The sequence below is a fragment of the Rhamphochromis longiceps genome, linkage group LG4 (genome assembly GCF_057381845.1).
Source record: "Rhamphochromis longiceps isolate RC_006_pf linkage group LG4, R_longiceps_female_GT1.1, whole genome shotgun sequence".
NCBI lineage: Eukaryota > Metazoa > Chordata > Actinopteri > Cichliformes > Cichlidae > Rhamphochromis > Rhamphochromis longiceps.
The window spans coordinates 6027937-6044539 of record NC_140560.1 but is presented as its reverse complement, the minus strand read 5'-3'; the positions used below and the strand labels follow the sequence as shown (position 1 = coordinate 6044539).

Genomic DNA, 16603 nt, shown 5'->3' with positions numbered 1-16603 from the left:
ACTGTTACATTAAGAAGAGCAAAATGAAATGAAAATATGCTGTATCAAGAACATGTTATAACACAGGAAATGTGAGTTTTAAAATGAAGTTAGTGTTAACACACAGGTGTTGTTTCTAGGCAGGTTTGAGTGGAGCCAGTGGTGTAAAAGATTTAACTTGATGATTAGACTGATTTTCTTCCTAAATACAGGTTTGGAGGCCCGGGGCAAATATACCCTAGAGGAGAATTGCTGAGAGTTTTAGAGAAATGATTTGACTAAGCTTTTGCTGTCAAGAAGGGGCGATTTTGGGTTTAATTTGAAATAAGGGGCTTTATCAAGGGAGCTTGATAATTTAGCTATGATAAAACTTACGCATGAGTAATTGCTTTTAGGCTTAAACTTAATGGATTAAAATGTTTGCTTTCTCTTTGATCTTTTAGTAGAATAAGCGGTTATAATGATTTTCTTCTAATCTATTGTGAAAGGTGTCACGGTGTAAAAGGTCAATGAAGATGCTTGCATAGACAGATAAAATGTACTGTGACTTGTAGGTCAGAGTTAAGGCACATTCTGCTTGGAAACTTTCGCACTTGCAGAAGCAACAGTTTTGTGTACAGGATGTTGATAATCAGATAAGAGAGAAGAGAGCGAGCAACAGGAAGCACCTGGAGGGATGTGAAAGCGGCACTTTAAGTGTGTTAAAGGTGTTAAAAGGTTGTTCACTGAAATGAGTAACATTGAATAGTATATATAAATGATTTTTTTATACACACATTGCAACTGTGCTGATATGAGTTGTCACTCGGTCAATTGAAAGTCAAAAACGTCAAAAACGTCGCTCAGCGTAACTGACTGAATTGATATATTGTAGGGAGGACCTTGAGTGCCGATGGATAGATGCTAACATGCTTATTCACATAATTAGGTTAATCCTTTTGATTAGGGAGCCCCAAACATGATAGGTTGAACCAAAATTGAATAATTAAGAGAACAATTGATGAACAAAATAAGTTAGGGAGGCGTAGTAGGGAAAGGTGAATGCTGATTAGTGTGTTTTATGAGAGGCCCAGACTTCAGTGTAAAACTAGGTTGAAGGCTGACAGGAAATTACATGCTTTTGCAGAGCGTGCTTTTGCAGCTAGAAAGTGAAACCAACTAGGCTGTTTGATCGAAACTTAAAGTGTGGTGTGACGTCGAGAGCAACTATATAAATAACTAGGCTTCCGTTTGTGCTTCAGACCTGGGGTTGTGTGTTTTGTGCTCAGGTCTCCATATCCAGGATATATTAATTAAAGATAATTTTTTAAAGTAAAAAGACCACTTTTGAGCCGTGTCTTTCTTGGCCCTAAAGAATCCAAAAGAACCGGAATTTAATACCACCTGTTAGCTTCACTGGTTCTTAATTCCACCCCTTAAGGTACAGCAGATAATCACAAAGGATGGAGCCAGGTGAGGAGGAGTCATAGTTGGAAACAATCAGGGAATCATAGAGAAGTTAAAGCAGAAGAACCATACAAAGTGGACCAGAATAAAACAGCAGTTGGGTGCAGATTGATCTACATAAGAGGGAAAAAAAGGATAAAAATGAGGCTTTGAACAATGCACGATTGTCTGACAGACTGCTCGGGATATTGGGGTGGGAAACTGCGGTAAGTCTCAGTAGTAGGTAATATGATACTCAAATATTAATCCATACTAAAATTAATATTGAATAAAGATACTCATTCGCAAAAGTGTCTGTGCCAACAGTGCCTCCCTCAGCTGACTCACAACTTCACACAGCAAACTGCCTGCAAACAGACAGGCACACAGCTACTCCCTTTATCAACAGCTGAAGCAGTTAATATTCACTAAATAACACTTTACGAAGAATTTCAAGGTCAGTGAAACTCCAGTTTCAACAACACTGAAGTATTGAACAGTTCATCTGAATGTTAAAACAGACTATGTGCGCTGACATCAGATCTAGCCTGTCACAGTGTGCAGCAGCACACTGTATGAATTTGTGAAGAGGAGCCAAAATGCAGACACCAAGGAAATTGGAACAAAACTTGAATGTTAACAAAAAGCAAGCCATTTAATAAGGGTGATAAAAAACATTACAAAACAAAAGGCACACGGACACTAGGGGGAAACTAATTAGAACTAAACTGGGAAAACTGAATGCTGAACACAAAGAGCAAAACCTTAAACGTGGAAAATCCTGGCAACATGGAGACATGACGAAGAAAAACAGACGACCTAACAAAAATTGAACAGAAACACGCAGACTAAAAACACACAAGGGTGATTAGGGGAAGTGGAAACACATCTGGAAACAGCTGACGCTAATCTGAAATAACGAGACAAAGGAAGCAAAGCCGACTACACTGATATAGGACACAGCCCTTCAAAATAAAACAGGAAACATGCATGGAACGCAGACATGACAACACGAACTTGACAACATGGACAAGAAGACAAGAAACATGACAGACTAACACAGAAGACCTAAGTGAAACAAAACTAAACTTAAGGCAATCAAAACATAACCCAGTTTACTCAGCATATAAAGGGATAACTTAAGAACTCAAAACGTAAACTGAAAACGCTGCGTCAGAGACCCAGGATCGTGACATAGCTGGTCAACCCAGACTGTCACCTGACACACACTGTGTGTTTATTTATTTTATTTAAACTAATACACAACAGATATGTGTTAATCTGCAGACATACCAGTTCACAAATGTGGACAAATTCACATACATCTACATTAATATGTATACAGATAGAGACTTTCACAAATATATACATATGTATATGCCTGTGCACACACATAAACACACACATGTAATCATACAAACATATGTGTAAACTGAAGATATCAAAATAGAAATAAAATAAATGAATGGGTATGCATGTAGTTGCATAATTAGTTAAATGAGATAAAGTGATTAAATACCAATATTAGCAAAGAAAAGAACAAAAGGGGTAAAAACATGTTGGCTGAGTTTGAAAAAATAAACGACTCACAAAAAAGGAGGGGAAGAGAAAGAGGAGGTAGAAACAGTCCTGGTCGCTGTTTGACACCATCTTTATTGTCCATAGACTGTTTCCAGATAGCGCTGAGTTGCACCCAGACCTCATCAGAGGGAGCCAACTCAGAGTTTGACCAGCAGGAAAAACAACCCCCAGGCCCTGGGGAGGGAGCTTGTTTAAATGAGGGGAACATGGAGATGACTAGGACACACAGAGGGCGAGGGAGCACACGGAAATGTAAACTCACACGGCAACACAGACTCACACAGGAGACATGTAAATGAAGACTTCCAAAAGTTGATTCTGTTCATCTGGGCGTAGCGTTTTGTGGGAGAAACATTTCGTCACTCATTCAAGTGACTTCTTCAGTCTCAGCTGACTGCAGGTTTCAATCTTATAAACGGTACATTTGCATAATGACTGAAACCAGCCCACTGAAGGAACAATGGGCTGTGAGGTCAGTTCCTTAATCTTAATTATGCAAATTCTCATGACCATTGATCAACAACCACTGACCAAAACCCACTGATCAAAGCCCACTGATCAATGGCCATGAGTACCATTCACAGAGAGTTGGGGAATGGCTGCAATCACAGCATTGTAAGATGGCGAAAGATGTACCCTTAGGCCCCCTCCTCGATTCAGAGATGGTCTTTCCCTTTTCACGTAAATGGCCTCCTTGACTCTGTGCTCAAACCAGCGTCCTCCCTGTCAGGATTTTACATCCTCAACATTGAAAGAGTGTCCACTGGCCTGTAGGTGTAAATAGACTGCAGAGTCCTGGCCTGACGAGGTAGCTCTTCTGTGTTGTGCCATCCGCTTCGCCAGAGGTTGTTTGGTTTCCTCGATGTATAAATCCTGCCAATCCTCCTGGCACTTAACAGCGTACACTATGTTACTCTGTTTGTGTCGGGGCACCCGATCCTTGGGGTGGACCAATTTTTGGCGCAGCGTGGTTTGGGGTTTAAAAGCCACAGAGACCAGGTGTTTAGAAAAAATGCATCTCAACTGCTCCGATACTCCGGACACATATGGGATCACTACAGGTTTTCACTTGGGCAGCGGTTTTCCTTCTCTCCTGGATCGGCTGGAGCTTTCTTTAGGTGCCTTTCCTGCTTTGACAAAAGTCCAGCTGGGATAACCACATTTACTCAGGGCCTTCTTGATGTGCTGTTCTTCTGCCTCCCTGGCTGCTGTGTCTGTGGGGATGGTGTTCACTCTGTGTTGTAGCGTCCTGATGACACCCAGTTTGTGCTTCAGTGGATGATGAGAGTCAAACCTTAAATACTGATCCGTATAGGTTTACAGTACACGTCAGCTTTTAGATGTTCCCCATTACTGATGGAAATCTCACAGTCTAAGAAGGCTAACCTGCCACTTTTCATATCCTCCCTGGTGAATTTGATGTGTCGGTCCACTGAGTTAATGTAATCAGAAGGAAGAGCGCAGGGCAAGCTAGCAAGACAGAAGTTAAGCTCTCCTTGTGTTGCACCCTCAGAGAGACATGACTCCATTCTCCTTTTTCTTGCAACTTTATTCTCCTCAGTTCAGGTTTGGAGTTTACAGGCAGAATAGCGTATCATCAGCAAAACATCGCCCCCTCACGTCTCAGACACTGTTTTTTTTCTGCGCTTACTGATGACATCACACATCTGAACTCTGACCTCCTGGAGCCAGTAAACTACAAAAATTAACTAGAAATGTGTCCAAAAACAAAACACAATTAAATAAGAATAGTCTTTAAAGATTTTCCCCACAATTCAGAAAAATTTAAGTTTTATAACTACTTTTAGAGCGCAACACCCTCCCCCACAAAAGAAAAATGTTGCCACACATTTTCTTTCTAATCTTTGACAATTTACCAAAAATAGAACATTTTACCAAAGATGAGTGAGCAAACAAGTATTTCCACACATATTACACGTTACTGGGTGAGAGGCTATACCATCTCTTAGTATCTCAGGACAAGTCTCTCATGGTCACGATACAAAACTAAATGTTCATAGTCCTTTTGTACTGAAGGGTGGGTTATCCCTCGAAGTATTGGTGGGCCCGCCGAATCTTCGCAGTGGGACAAGGAAAATACCATTTACACCCCAACATCATGTGATTACACACTTCAAAACCATGAGTTCAGTAAACCCATATTGTACTCACTACTGTCTTACTCTTTGACGCTAGAATGATAAACCTTCCCTCTATTTATTATAGTAATAATGCTCAGAGTACCTGTTTCTCTTTTAACTGTAACATGTGTCAATACTACATCAACATGAACTGCAACTGTAATGTTACGCTTAGATTAAACTCTCATGTGAAGTTGACTCTGTGTTTTTCTGTTATATCTATTCATACTGTAAAGGATACATGAATGATGGTGGGACAGAGGAATGATGGATGCCACTTGAAGGGCTGTTCACACTGACAGGGCATGTGCTCCATTGCTGGACGGTTGGCTGGCCTAGTTTTTCATATGTGTAGACACGCCGGGGCTGTCTCATTCTCTTTGGCTTGTGTCTCCATGTCTCAGCATCACTCTGGTCACTCTCGGGTCCAACAGCTGGAGCTTCAACCTCCTCCTCCAAACTGCGTCTCTCCTCCACCTGTTCCTCTTCAGGATGCCCCTCTGCTCTGAAAGCAGGCTCAGACTTCTCTCCGAGTGCGTCACTCCGGGGGCAGAAATCCTCTGTTTCTGGGTTGAGGGGTGGATCAGCATATCTCAGTGCTGTCCACATGTGACAGTCATCTTCACTAGAACTGCCTGTGTCTGTTTGGTCAGTATCGGGCTTGGTCTGATGATGTCTTCTTGCTAACTGTCTCTGTTTGTTTCCACGGCTTTTCTCTTTCAGGCTGCTTTCACACACCCCAGACTCTTCAACCAGGTAAGGACATGGCAACAGTAGGTTACGGTGTAACACTCGTCTTCTTCCTGTCCCTTGCAATGGCTCAACCACATACACTGGACTATCAGGACCTTTCCTCTCGGTGATGACATGAATCATATCCTCCCAATAGCTGCATGAACTACTTTGTTCAAATGGTCTTTCCATCTTGACTTCTGAGATTCATCAAGTGTCCGGAGCATACCTAGGAGGGTCCTATTGAAGCGCTCTGCAGGATTGGCCTGTGGGTGGTACGGGGAGGTACGAGAATGGCTGATACCGCAGTAGCCTTGAAGCTTGCGGAAAAGATTGTTCTCAAATTCTTTCCCCTGGTCATGGTGTATTTTGGATGGGAAACCGAAGCGCATGATAAAGTCCTCAAAGAGCTTTCTTGCCGCAGTCTTCCCAGACTTGTCCCTTGTCGCATATGCTTGGGCATATTTGGTGAAATGATCCACAACTACGAGTATGTATTCTTCACCTCCTGTGCACTTGTCCAAATGCAGATAGTCAATGGATATCATCTCAAACGGCGCAGAGGTTTCAATGCTCTGAATTGGTGTTCTGGTTATTCTGTTAGGCTTCTTCTTCTTTATACAGCGACACACCTGAGTGACATAGTGCTCCATTTCCTGCCTCATTTTAGGCCAGAAGAAGCACTCCCTGGCGAGAGCAACCATCCTGTCTGCTCCTAAATGTCCCATCTCCTCATGTAGATGTTTATAGACCATGGGCTTTAATGAATCAGGAACAACAAACTGTTTTCTCCTGGTGGTCTCACGCCTCAGAATGCCATCTCCATCAATCTGCAAATGGGGCCACTGCCGAAGAAGGTATCTAACTGCCTCACTCTCCGCCATCTTTTCTTTATGCTTCAGGTAGGTGTGTGTTCTTTTCAGGGACAAAACTCGGTTTATGGCTATGTCTGGATCCTGGGCGTCTCTGATGTCGTCAACTGCAAACGGCTGAATTGGTTCTGAGACGATGCATCCCTCTGGCAGCGCGTTGACATTACAGGTGACAGCTGAGATCCAGTTCATTTCTCCTGTTTTCTCTCTCTCTAGGGCTTTCCCAATACATTCAATGTCATCTTGCTGACATGCCTCTGTGCATTCCTGCATGATGTCTTCAATGGGCTTTCCTCTTCTTGATAAGAAATCTGCATCTCGATTCGCTGCCCCTGGCCTGTACTTAAGAGTGAACCGATAATCTGCCAACTCCGCCACCCAGCGGTGTCCAGCTGCATTAAGTTTCGCTGACTTCATGACGTATGTCAGCGGGTTATTGTCACTGTACACAGTAAAATGAGGCGCATGAAACAGATAATCACGAAAGCGTTCTGTTATGACCCATTTCAGTGCCAGGAATTCCAGCTTGCCTGAATGTAGCTTGTAGTTTTTTTCTGCAGCTGTCAGTGTCCGTGATCCATAGCCTATGACTCTCAGGGCAGTCCCTTGACGCTGGTACAAGACTGCACCCAAACCATCCTCAGAGGCATCTACATGAAGAACAAATGGCTTCTCCAGATCTGGATATGCCATGATTGGTGGGTTTGTCAGCTGGTTTATTATTTTGTCCAATGTCTCTTGGTGAACTGTCATCCACTGGATTGGATGGGATGGTGGCAGCTGGGCAGATTTGCGGTGGCACTCCTTACTCTTTCCACGCTGCTTGTGTTCAGACTTGGGCTTTGCTAAGAGTTCATAGAGGGGTTTGGCTGCCCTTGAGAAGTCCTGTATGTAGGGTCTGTAGTAGCTAAGGAAACCCATCAACTTTCTCACCTCTCTCACGGTCGATGGTTTCTCCTGTTTCAGTGCTTGCACTGCTTCAACTTCTTTGGGGTTCATCTTGTATCCCTCTGCTGAAACCACTCGCCCCACATAGCAGACTTCACATTTGAAAAAGTCACACTTCTGTGGCCTTAATTTGATACCACATTCTCTTTGTCGCTGTAGCACTCTCCTCACATTTTGGATGTGTTGTTCGAAGCTTGAGCTAAAGACGAGTACATCATCCAAATATGGGACACACATTTCATCCCTGAGGTCTCCCAGGCATCCCTCCACGTAGCGCTGGAATGCTGCTGGGGCATTAGTAAGGCCGAATGGGACCCTAACCCACTCATAGAGTCCCCATGGTGTTATAAATGCAGTACAGGGTCTGCTGTTCTCACTCATGAAACCCTGGTGATAAGCCTTTCCCTGGTCCAATACTGTGAACCAGGAGTTGCCCCCAAGGTTTTCCAGGATCTCCTGTATTCTTGGGATGGGATGTCTGTCAGGCAGTGTCTTTGCATTCAGGAGCCTATAGTCTACACACAAGCGAAGGCCACCATCTTTCTTCTTGATGCATACCACAGGCGAAGAATATGAAGAACAAGATTTTTGGATCCAGCCCTGATTGAGTAAGTCTTGTATGTGTGCTTTTACCTCCTGATAAAGGTGTCTGGGGATTGCATTATATGTCTTTTGCACAGGCACTTTGTCTTTTAGCTGTATCTCCAGCTCTAGATCTTTAATGCATCCCGTGTCCCAGTCATCTTTTGCAAAAACATTGCATTCCTCCCTCAGCATCTGTTTTACCTGCTGCTGTTGGTCACTTGTCAGATGGCTCAAATCCACTGGTGGGTCCCAGGGCTCAGTTTTTGTTGTCTGACTGGACTGCACTGTGGGTAAGGAAGTACTTCCGTCTGATGTCTTAGAAAGCTCACCCTCCATACATTTTACATGTGGCATGTAGATAGCATCAACATTGTGCAGCCACCCCAGTGTAGTGCGACCACAGAGGGTGATATCATGGTCAGTCATGTTTTCCACAGTCACTGCAACTTTAGCATCACCTTCTGAGGGGAGCTGAATTAGCTGTTCTCTAACAACTAGGTCTGCTGGCCATGGTGTCTCACAGTTCTGCTCCAACACTGCATGTGACCCACTCAACACACTCTTATTTAGCCAACCACATTGCACTGTCATCATGTTACGCTTCGGGATGGTCACAGGTCGCCTTCCTACTCGGGCTATGTGGGGATGGCTGTCAGGCGTTTGTTTCTTTAGGACAGACAGGACAGCTCTTGCAGTTTTGCGCCCCACCTCGAATGCTGAGCACAATCTGTCCAGCATATGCCCTGGGGGGGATACAGTCTTTGCTGGTGTCATTTCTCAAAGCTACTTCTTCTATCACATTAAAGCCGATGATGGGGCATTCAATGTCACCGCTGGCGACTAGGATTGGAACTTGGACGGGCCTGTTGGTCATCCCAGCCACAGCATTTTTGGACAGGCTGAACTCAGTCTCTATCCATCCTTCATATGGAATACTGGTCCCATTAGCAGCTGAGAGCTCTAAAGCTCCCTCTTCGAGCAGCTCTTCCACTGACCTCATTTGAGCATCAGGCAGGTGTTTCTTTCTCCAGTTCGTCCCCACTATCGATACTTGTGAGCCGGTGTCCCACAATATTGTGGTCTCTCTACACCTCCTAAGAAGCCACGGACCTGGCCTCTTTTGCCTACCAGCTTCGCCATTTGTTGTTGTTTACCAGTGAGGGGTGCTTTGAGGCTGAATGGGTCGGTTTGGTGCTTCTCCCCTTCAGGGTTAAGTATGATTTCGATCTTACTTGAATTAGCTGAGCACTTTTTCCTACGACAACCTGCTGCCCAGTGTTCCGTACTGCCACATTTGTAACAGTGGTCACATTTGTTTCCTGTATTGGATGATTGACACTGCTGGCACTGTCTAATGTTTGTGCTCCTAGGCTGTGATTGGTATTTCCGGTCAGGTGGTTCGGCCATTCTCATGTGCTGAGGTTTAACGGTCTGCTGGAGGCTGGCAATGTGAGTGGTGAGGTTCTGCAGAGCCTCACATATAGCCTTGTTGCCTTGATCAACTTTATCCATTAATGTGTCTCGTTTGACCGCTCCACCTTGCCTGTTCTTACTGTCTGATGTGTGCATACTGCTTTCTTTCTCCACCTCTTGATCTTCCCCACTTACTGTTGCAACTTTTATCATCTTTGCTCTTGATGCAGCTGACAGCTTATTCTTTCTTTCCATTTCCAGACTGTATGCCGCAGTCATTTTTTCCAGAAGAACCTCATCTGTGATTTTAGGATTTTGCAGGTATAGCTTCACATCAGCTCGGATGGTGTCATCATGGAGGCCAGTGAGTACTGTCTGGAGAAACTGATTTTGGATGAGCTCCGAACTGTACTTTAAACCAGACTTAACTCTCTCTGAAGCAAGAACAAGTTGTTGTCTCAAATCCATTGCTCGCATCAAAAACTGGATTGGAGTTTCTTTTGGCTCCTGTACAGCGCGTGTGAGCGAGTGATACAACTCTGTGGCATCTTTCTCAATGTAATGAGTCCGTAATATTTGCCTGAGAGCTTGCAAAGTCAAATCTACTCTACTCTCAAGGTAGCTTTTCAGTTTTGTTCCTGGGGTTTGTAGAATATTTAGTTGATTTAGAGTTTAGAAATGTGTTAAAATATAATGTAGAACTGTTGTAGAGATACTGCCCTTAATATAATAAAGGCCTCACTGTGTCGTGAACTTAGGAGTAGATTGTAGGAGACCCCTCCCCCACTTGAACTGTGTAAGTAAAACAGAGAGGAGTTAATGCTGAGTGGAATTTCCCCAGAGGATGTTTGGGTGGGGGTCTCAACATTTGTAACTGGATAACTGTGGTCTGGAAGGGAGATGGGTTTTATGACCTCTAGGGAGTCACCTAAACCCACAGTGTTTTAACTGTCACGCACGCACATCCACATGCACATTCACTCATGTGCACACACATACACACAGGTATGCGCACACAGTCACACACGAGCACTCACATAGACACGCGGGAACGCGCACATGTAGGCATTCATGTGCTCGTGCACATAGACATAGACACAGAGTTTGCAGCACACCGTGGGGGGTTTTATGATAGGGTCGCCCCTATAAAACTGTGTTTTAAAACTGTCCTTTAAGATGGCGCCGGTGAGGTCGGCTGCTGTCACGACTGCTCCGACCACTTTTTCTTTGTCTTTGTTTTTTAAGTTAGTTTTCAGCATTTCTAAATCGGCAAAATCATCACCATTGGGTACATTAGGTATGACAGTGACACTCTTGTTTCTATTGGTATACAATGTACTCACAATTCGAAGTTTTTAACTCCGGATCCGAGCTGGCCGAGTGAGATCTTGAGGGAGAACAAAGGGAAGCGGCGGCGGCCTAGAGGGAAGCGAGCCGGCGTCAGAAACAGGCTGAGAGCTTGTGCACACCGCACACCTCTGCCTAGCATCCTGCTCGCCAACGTCCAGTCACTGGAGAACAAGCTTGACGACCTCAGGGCCAGGGTAAAGTTCCAGAGAGACATTCGGGACTGCAATCTCCTCTGTTTCACCGAGACATGGCTGAACCCAGCGGTGCCGGACCACGCCATCCAGCCGGCCGAGTTCTTCTCGGTTCACCGCATGGACAGGACACGGGACTCGGGGAAGTCAAGGGGAGGCGGCGTGTGTTTAATGGTGAACAACAACTGGTGCAACAGTGCGAACGTTGTTCCTCTCACACGCTCCTGCACACCAAATCTGGAACTACTGTCCATCATGTGTCGTCCTTTTTATCTACACAGTAAAAAATGGAGTGTCGATATTTCAGAGTAAACCTATTTTAACCTAGATAGAGTATTTACAACTCTATGAGGAGTAAACCAGCTCTAACATCAGAGTTAAAAGTCAGTGTAAAGTTTGTTAGTCACGCAGTGAAGACTTCACTCCACACAGTGTTGATTATTACCAGTCCGCAGGCGTGTGTGGCCTCAGAGCTCTAATGCGCATGGAATTTTCTCCAAAGAGCTGCCACAGTCAGGTAAGTGAAGTTAACATTCCCATACTGGTAACATTGTTTAAAAGGTATTTTTAAACTAAGTAGCTCTTTATAGTTTCACTGATGTCGAGTGAGGACATGTTAGCAGCATTTACCCATAGGTTTAATGGCATTCCAGTAGCTACATGCTAGCAGTTGCTAAAAGTTAAGATGTTCGTTATCTTCTCACTGCGTTAATATGAACCTAAAACATTTTAACTATGTATTTCTTCTAAATGCTGTCTAAATAATATCATTGTCACATGTCAAATCGCACAGTTTGAACAACTAAATTACCGTTTATCAATAAGCTAATAATCGCTAATTAGCTTACATAAGCGAACATACTTTCAGAAAAAGTGGGTAGCATTACCATAAAGTTAACTTTACTGGTTTATATTATTTTAAGCAAATGCCAAAGGCATACACTACTTTAGAGTTTTGCTCATTATTTAGTAAGAAATATGTATTTTGTGTAAATTAACTGATAGCAATGTTAATGACATGTTAAGTAATATTAAGTAATGTTCCTATCTTATAGAAAGGTTTAAGAGTATGGAAAAACCAAATCTCTGAGAGATGCAACCAGAAGATGGATGAGAAACATACTTGAGGCTGAGATGACAGAATGACATGGGTAAGAATCAAAAATGTAAGATATAAAGAAACATTTTAAACATTGTATTATTTTTAATTGTGATGTTTAATGCCAATTATTGAATTTATACATTAGGACATCTCCCCCTAAAAGCGTAAGAGTGATGTATGCGCAGGGCATTGTTGCTCTGTCTCCATATCTGGAAGACCCATATTCACAACATGGATATGTAAGTAAAGGGAACTTTTCAACATTAAATACATAATTGCCCTCAGAAATGTTGATAACATAGTCCTTCTTCGTTTATTTAATTACATAGAAACATTACTACGATCCAGAGAACAGTTCAGGATACATTGCATGGCGGTTGAAGACCATTCAAAGAAAAGCTGTGGAGGAAAGAAGCGTCTCAGTTTGCAAATCTCCCAAAAGTAAGTTCACTTATCATTTAAATGATACTGATGTAATTTGTAGGCAGGATTCAATCAAACACCTCTCTATGTTCTGTATTTTTGCATTACAGATAGAACAAGATTTCCGACTCCTGTTTTGTGAGGTCACTGGGAGCAAATTCTTGGAGAGGTGGCTCACCAATCTCAAAGCAGAGGTTGTAAAGGAAAGTCATGGACTTGTCCCCACCTCAGAGCTCTTGGAGATGTGCAATGCTGAGTCAGGTACTGAAGTTGAGAATGGTATGATTGTGACTGTTTTTATTTGCCATTGTTGGTTATATAGGTAATTCTGTCAATTCAATGTATTTTTGGAATAATTCTTTGTTTATTCGTCTGTAGGCTGGGACAGTGACTTGTCTACTATCTTGCTGCTGCTACATCTGCTACCACCATCTGCACAAGGGCGAAAGAGACCAGGAAAGATGTCTGCATCTCAAGCTGTCAATAACCTCATCAAATTCCCAAAGGTATGTTGTTTAAAATATACTTTCCATCACCTCTATTTTCATGGACAGTGAGTTGAGCTAATCTACTGTCAGAGGATAGTCACTTAATACTGTTGTTTAATGTGTTGTTGTAGGCTGGAACCAGTGTACAGCAGCATCTAGACAACATCACCTGAAGCAGTCAGCCCTACCATCTTACCCAGGGATCCACAAGAAGCAGCATTCACACCTTCATTGTGATTGAGAAGCATGCACTTCCATGTAATGCGACAGGTTCTGTAGGAGCCCTTGATGAACTCTTTAGGGCCCATTATGTCTTTGGTACATCATACAGTTCATCCCTGACCAACTTTGTTACTTTTCTGCAACTACGACATTGGGGAAATGTCATATTGCTTTCTCTAGTGAGCATCATAGAACTGTGAATTGTAAAGGTTTGTTACGTTAATTAAATGACACTGAATTGAGAAACATAATAAATGCTGTTACTTTAACCTGTATATTTGTTGTTATTTCCATAATGTAGGATAGATCACAGTTATTTAGTAATGTAGCATCATAAGATGAATATGAAAAAAATCACACTACAGAAAAATAAAAATGATATATTATTACACATCAGAGTGTTATTATTAAACTAAATTTGGAGTAAAATAGCTCTATAAAGTGTAATCAAATTACTCTGAACAGTGTGAATAACCCTCAGTGTTAAATATTTTTACACATTTTGTTGTTAATTTTGACACTAAATTGAGTACAATTAACACTGAAAAGTTAACACTGGCCATAGAGTAAATTTAACTCTAATTTTGAGTGGGACCAAATGTTATCTGAAGCAGAGTTAAAATCAACTCTGTAAGTGTAAAATTGACACTTGGTTTTTTACTGTGTACCTCGGGAATTTACATCGGTCATTGTAAGTGCCGTTTATATTCCACCACAAGCGGACACGGTCACCGCCTTATGCGAGCTGCATGAGGCACTCACACAGCACCAGACACAACACCGGGACGCTGCGCTTATTGTGACGGGGGACTTTAATAGCGCCAACCTCAAACGCGCAGCGCCGAACTTTTATCAACACATCACCTGCCCCACCAGAGGTAAAAGGACACTGGACCACTGCTACACTACGGTCAAGGACGGCTACAAGGCACAATCCCGCCCTCCTTTTGGCAAATCTGATCACGCCGCCATCTTCCTCATCCCAAAATACAAACAAAGGCTGAAACAGGAAGTTCTGGTTCAGAGGAAGGTCGCGCGCTGGTCGGATCAATAGGTGGCCGCGTTACAGGACGCACTCGATGACGCAGACTGGGGCATGTTCAGAAACAGCTCCGATGATGATGTCAACATGTTTACGGAAGCGGTTGTGGGATTCATTGGGAAACTAGCGGATGATACCGTGGAGACAAAGACTATCACAACGTTTCCCAACAAGAAGCCGTGGGTGGATAAAACCATCCGCGACACTCTGAGATCCCGCACCGCTGCCTACAACACGGGACTCACGACGGGGGACATGGACCCGTACAAAGCCGCATCATATAACGTGCGGAGGGCGGTGAAAGAGGCGAAGCAGCGCTACGGGAGGAAACTAGAGTCACAACTCCAACAGAGTGACTCTAGGAGCCTGTGGCGGGGACTAAGGACAATAACGGACTATAAAGCACCAACAACCGGTATGACAACGTGGCCGTGACTCTGGCAGACGAGCTGAACACTTTCTATGCTCACTTCGAGGCTGCAGCTAAGGACTCCAACAATGCTAGTGCTAGCGGCGCTAACGGCTGCAGACAGGAAGATACTGCCAGCACCGGAAACGTGCTCGTCATCTCCGAGCATGAAGTAAGGAGAGCCTTCAAAAGAGTGAACACCAGAGAGCAGCAGGACCAGACGGCATCCCAGGTCGTATCCTCAGAGACTGCGCATACCAGCTAGCTCCTGTGTTCACTGAGATATTCAACATCTCTTTATCTCAGTCGGTGATCCCCACATGCTTCAAAGAGTCCATCATTGTTCCTGTCCCGAAGACACCCCCCCTGCTTCTCTCAATGACTATCGCCCTGTAGCCCTCACCTCAGTAGTGATGAAGTGTTTTGAACGCCTGGTCAGAGACTTCATCATTTCTTCACTACCAGACACACTGGACCCACTACAGTTCGCTTACCGTCCAAATCGTTCCACAGACGATGCCATCTCTCATCTCCTCCACACATCACTCACTCACTTGGACACTAGAAGGGGGAATTATGTTAAAATGCTCTTCATAGACTACAGCTCTGCATTTAACACCATAATTCCCTCCACACTCACCACCAAGCTGGAGCATCTGGGACTCAGCTCATCTATGTGTCAGTGGATCTCCAACTTCCTAACTGGCAGACCACAGGCAGTAAGGATGGGCGGACATGTCTCAGCCTCCACCACTCTCAGCACTGGAGCCCCCCAGGGGTGTGTTCTGAGCCCCCTGCTGTACTCTTTGTACACATATGACTGTGTGGCCACTACCAGCTCCACCACCATCATCAAGTTTGCTGACGACACCGTCGTGGTGGGACTGATCTCTGATAACAACAAGACGGCCTACCTAAAGGAGATTAGGAATCTGGAGAACTGGTGCCAGAGGAACAACCTCCTTCTAAACGTCAGTAAGACAAAGGAGCTGATAGTGGACTTCAGCACTAAGCAGGAGAGGAACTACCAGACCCCTGTCATCAACGAGTGCCCAGTGGAGAGAGTGGACAGCTTCAAATACCTCGGAGTTCACATCACGCAGGACCTGTCATGGTCCTGTCACATCAACACCATGGTGAAAAAGGCCCGTCAGCGTCTCTACCACCTCAGACGCTTGAGAGACTTCCAACTGCCCTCCAAGGTGCTCAGGAACTTTTACTCGTGCACCATAGAGATCATCGTGACGGGAAACATCTTAACCTGGTTCAGCACCATGCAGGACAGACGAGCTCTACAGAGGGTTGTGCGGTCAGCTGAGCACACCATCCGCTCCGAGCTCCCTGACCTGCACTCAATCTACAGCAGGCGGTGCTGGACCAAGGCCAGGAAGATCGTGAAGGACCTCAGCCATCCCAACAACAGACTGTTCTCTCTGTTGAGGTCAGGAAAGCGATTCCGCTCCCTGAAGACCAACACAGAGAGACTGAGGAGGAGCTTCTTCCCGCAGGCGATACGGTCTCTCAATCACACCACCACACAGTACTGACCCACACATATAGTTCTTACACACACACTGGACATTCTGGACATTGTTTTCACTTCATCACTTAAATCACTTTAAGCATATTTGCACTGCACAAGACATAATGTGGATTGCACAACACTGGACATTATATTCTTCATTTCCAGTTAATACTTG

General features: G+C 44.1%; 1 long non-coding RNA gene across 1 annotated transcript; it reads left to right on the top strand.

Moving 5' to 3' along the window:
- The first annotated feature begins 10572 nt into the window (after positions 1-10572).
- On the top strand, positions 10573-13755 carry LOC146670911 (uncharacterized). Its single transcript, XR_014911578.1, has 7 exons — positions 10573-11734; positions 12273-12368; positions 12465-12558; positions 12649-12760; positions 12853-13003; positions 13121-13248; positions 13362-13755. It is a non-coding gene; the product is annotated as an uncharacterized LOC146670911 (long non-coding RNA).
- Positions 13756-16603: the final 2848 nt, after the last annotated feature.